Source organism: Haemaphysalis longicornis, unplaced genomic scaffold, assembly GCF_048455015.1.
Source record: "Haemaphysalis longicornis isolate Haplotype H1 unplaced genomic scaffold, Haemaphysalis longicornis Haplotype H1 scaffold_1, whole genome shotgun sequence".
NCBI classification, from domain to species: Eukaryota; Metazoa; Arthropoda; class Arachnida; order Ixodida; family Ixodidae; genus Haemaphysalis; species Haemaphysalis longicornis.
The window spans coordinates 35,309,801-35,314,454 of record NW_027526203.1 but is presented as its reverse complement, the minus strand read 5'-3'; the positions used below and the strand labels follow the sequence as shown (position 1 = coordinate 35,314,454).

General features: G+C 43.0%; 1 long non-coding RNA gene across 2 annotated transcripts; it reads left to right on the top strand.

The window, feature by feature from the left end:
• Positions 1 to 252: 252 nt before the first annotated feature.
• On the top strand, positions 253 to 1,999 carry LOC144175819 (uncharacterized). 2 transcript variants are annotated; one of them, XR_013323699.1, is made up of 4 exons: positions 253 to 505; positions 1,466 to 1,592; positions 1,671 to 1,750; positions 1,806 to 1,999. It is a non-coding gene; the product is annotated as an uncharacterized LOC144175819 (long non-coding RNA). The 2 variants fall into 2 exon arrangements; XR_013323698.1 differs by having other exon boundaries at positions 262 to 505; positions 1,671 to 1,999.
• Positions 2,000 to 4,654: the final 2,655 nt, after the last annotated feature.

Here is a 4,654-nt window from a genome sequence, read left to right as displayed (position 1 = left end):
CAGCAGGGCGCCAGGCGTTCTCGGAACCCCGCCTTTTTCCGAGACTTCAGCTGGGAATCAGGCACGCTGTCTCGCGCATTCCTTTCTTCCTGCATGCCTTATTTTTTTGTTTTCGTCGACGCTCCGTCCCGTCCCGTCCCTTCTGTGTGTCGCGAAGGAAGTTTCAGCAGCCGAGCGCGAAGTGGGGGATGGCCGAAAAAAAAAAAAAAAAAAAGACCGAAAGAAAAGGCTTTCGTCCTTGGCCAGCGTCCTACCCTCCTCTCATACGCGCACACGTGCGCGCCCCTCGCAGAGGGGTCCTCCCCTCATGCTCCTTTGCGACTGGCAGCCGGCGGTGGGTTGGGAAGAGTAGACGAAATGCGCGCGCTTTTTTCAGAAAGGAGCAGCCATAGTGACAATCAAACGGAATGGAGAAGGAACCATGTCATACGAAATATTGTTGTGTGGCCGCATGTTACGGCGAATATTTGCGGGCCGGAAAGTTCATAGCAACCGACCAGTGAAGGTAAGCGCTCGATTTTCTGAGCTCACCTCGTTCTTTCGAATGCAGTTTACTTCGTAAAAGAGCGGGAACAAGATTGCCCTCCCGTTTCTAACTTCTAAGCATATCCTTGCTTTTGTGAATGCGTACGGTTGTAAAAGGGGAACAAGTATTCACTTAAATTTTATGGAAAGAGTATAATGAGAAATCAGGTGGGCGCTCAGTAGTAGATTTTTTGTTATGACGCTGAAATCGAATGTATATATGTTCTGCAAGAACCTTGATATGTACGATTGGCTTTTAATTTACTTCTCGCCGCAGCTGCTCACGAACGCGAAAAATACAACTAATAAATATAACTTTGTTATGTTTAATTTCACGCGAGTTTCGGCGGCATGCTGTAACGGAACACAATTTAGCGTTGCAGTTAAGCCATATGTTATCAGCTGCTTATGCGAACCATCTTACGATGTAAAACAACGCCTGACGTCTTTGTAGTATTCACATATTTTCCATGTGAAAGGCTGGTCTACGTCGGATGCTTATAACTATAAAGAAAATAAATGACAAATAAAAATAAATAAATAAAATGATCAAAAATAAATAAAAATAAGAAAATAAAACAGCTCAAGCCAGTTTTTAGCACATTTTTCGAAAGCAAAAGGTAAAATTAGGCAACCAAGAAAATACACGGTTGTAATTTCATCTAGTTGTACATGTAATGTTTCCCTTCTTTACATTTGCCTGTTTACTAATTTTTGTTCGTTGCGTTTTTATGTTTATGGCCATTGAGGTAATTATCGTCCTCTTTCAATGATTGCCGACGTACCACGTCGTCATCAGTTGGTTGGCTTCTCTTGTTAATTGAAAATTCTCTGGCAAGCTGTCTGATCGAAGACTTTTCACTTAATTACTCAATGGCCTGGAAAGAAAGCTGTAAGGTATTTTATATAATTCAGTATTTTGTCCTTTTCTGTTTTCCAGGGATGCTTGAGAAACCAACTCAAGCGATGTGCGTCATAAAGTTGGCACGGGCATTAGAAAAAGTTAAACAAGCAAGACAAAGTGAAAAGTGAAGAGGCCTGTTTTGCTATAATATTCCTTCCTAAAGGTAAGGTTTTCTCTATTAGCTAAAATTTGCTTCACTTCAGTTTTCTGAACCACTTCTATACACTCTGTTTTGTTTCAGAAATACCTTATGATTTACCAGCACCACAACATTGACACACGAATAAGCTCATCTGGCAGCAAGCGTCATCCAAACTGCAGGTGAGCTTCTGAGCACCCTGTGTGTTAGAGCAATGCCATTTTGTTTGTTTTCCAGGAATGGCAGTCAAACCTCATTTGAAGTGCCAGTACAAGAAAATTGATCAGGCCATATTGTATGCCAAAAGTCCTGGTGTTCTGAGAGGTGAGACATTGTCTATGCTGTAACAACTTTGCAACTTCTCCTAAACTACAGCTTTTTTTCATTTCGCAGAAGCGTGGCAGTAACAACCCCATGTTACTGGGTTCATGGCCGTCAAGTATGTCAAACTGACTTGTTAAGGCAGAAGAACAAGCAAGCCCAGGAGGAGAAAAACGAAGACAACGGCTGAAACAGCGTACTTGCGAAATTCAATTGCTTTAACACAATACGTATTCGGATCGATTGTTAATGGTAAAATAAAACGCACATGTTCTTTCATCTTAAAGAGTGTCAGTGTTGTTATTTACGCTAGCTGGCATGTTCCTTGCTTTAAAATTCCGCCATTTCTTAGTTTGTTATTTTGCCGGACTGCCTTAATTGTGTGTGTTGGTCAGTGTAGGGATCAAATGTATGAACATGCAGTCTAAAATGCCAGTTTATACCTTTTAGGAGTTTATGAGGACGAGGTGTGAAGTGCTCGCTTATCATGCAGTCAACAATCGTCTGTCTAGGAAAAAGTTAACCTATAATATTTTCATCTAGTTATTGTTGCATGTATATTAGATACATGTAACTGTAAGTTACCTGTACATTGCTGCAATATCATCGCTTCGTAAGAGAAACATTGCTTGAACGTCATATCAACAGTGCGCGGATGCGGCCCTCGTGGGGAAAAAACGTATCTGTAAAGTCGCGGTAACGTTGTAGGAAGCATCGCTTGAACATGATAGCGACGTTTTCTAAATGTTACCCGCACGTTGGAAAAATATAGCTGGAAAGTTACCGCAAAATTGTAGGAATGTTATTGCAACTTCATAAAAACATTGCTTGAACGTTGCAGCAACGTTCTTTGTATGCTAACTTCATGTTAAAAGTGTGGATCTAAAGTTGCTGCAAGATTGTAGCAATGTTATCACAACGTCCGAATGGTACAGGGATATGCTTAAATGTGGTATGCACGTTGCGAAAATGTAGCTGAAAAGTTGCTGCAATGTCATCAGAAAACGTCTCATAACGTTGTTCAAATGTGTCCCGCACGTGGCTGGAAGGTTGCTCCAAGAGTGTAGCAACGTTGACGAACGTCAGAAACAACGTTATCCAAACATTAAAACAACACCCTTAAAACGTTGCCCCCATGTTGGAGCAATGCTAATATCATGTTGACGCAATGTTTCTGGGAAACATTGCACTAACGTTAAAAAAAGCGGACATTAGCCACGTTTTGGCAACGTTAAGGGGACACGTTGTGGAAATGTTCGGGCAACATTCTGTGCTACTAGGGAGGCGGCTTTGAGCTACAAGTTTCAAGACACTGTCCTGAAAGCCATGGGCAGCAAGTTAGTGTACACGTTTCAATAATCAGTATTGTGTCCCGGGCCTATGAGAGAGAGCGATAGAAATTATTTATTGATTGCTACGGCAAGGTGGGTGACCCTAGTCCAGGGCTCCAGCTTCCAAGGTGGCGGTGGCTGCTCTGGCGACTGTTTGGCACTGCCTGTCATAGCTGGCGCAAGACAGGATGTCATTCCACTGATTTTCTGTTAGGGGGGGCTTGTTAATTTAGTCGTACATTGCTGCTGTATGGTAGAGGGCGACTAGTTGGTTGCACTTGGGGCACAGCTTTGGGTATTGGGTTGGGTAAGGTTTGTGTAGTCTGGAGAGGTGGGTGAAGGTGTTTGTTTGAATACAGCAGAGTGCGGTTTGATTCTGTCGTCGTAACTTGGGTAGAGGGGATGGGACTTCGATTTGAGTTGCTTTGTGGTAGGTTTTAGTATTTCAGAATCTACAGTCATTACAGGGACAGAAAAATTATTTGGGGCTGTCAGGTTACGGTAGGGCGCATGAGCCTGTTGATTACCCTCTAGAGTTTCCTGGCCAGGTGCCTACATGGTTTTGATTGGGTTATTTGATCTGCAGCCGACTGCCATTTTGTGGGCTGTTCTGCCAATGCACTCCCTTGCCTATATAGTACTGTTTGCAGGCATTTTGGGAGCCCCAAATAGTCTGTGGACAAGCATCTTGCTGACCTGAATTGATAACTAGAAATATTGCTGCTGCTTCTCCTTAGAGTGGGTGAGGTTGCCCATAAGTACTGGCAGTGATAGCTTGTCTCTGGTTTGGGTTGTGAGCACAGGTGGCCGCTATGCCACTAGTATTTCTATAATGGCAGTATCTATGTAGCACATATACAGTGAATTCCTGTATGTTCTTTCTATGTAACAACATCTGTCTAGCTTTCAGCCATGGTGGAGTGCCGTGTTCACGCTTTTGGGCATAGGCACTACTGTCAGTGTCCCGGATATGTAATTGGTGGTTATGTGCAATGTGTCATGTAATCGGTAGCCCAGTCGTCATAGTTTCCTTTATCCCTGTGGCTAGTTCTTAACTTTTTGAACTGACTGATTCTGAGTGCCTGGAGTATTTCTTTGACTAAAATGCTCAGTGGAAAAATCAGAGTTATTCTGAAACCACAAAATAACCCCAGAAAAAACATACGTGCCACCCACCACGATGGCAATCAACATAGACAGGAAACCCATCTCAACAGTAAAGACTGTAAATGTACTTGGCCTGAAACTACAACAGAGCAGTAGCTACACAACAGCTATAGGCACCATATAGTGAAGAAGCCAGAACAAACCTTACGAACAATAACGATTAAAGCCCCAAGTTGGGCGAGTTTGCTGCTAACCAATGAGCTCGTACTGCTAGCGAACATGACACTGGACGAAAAAAAGGTAAGGATGAAACACACGCTAGACTTC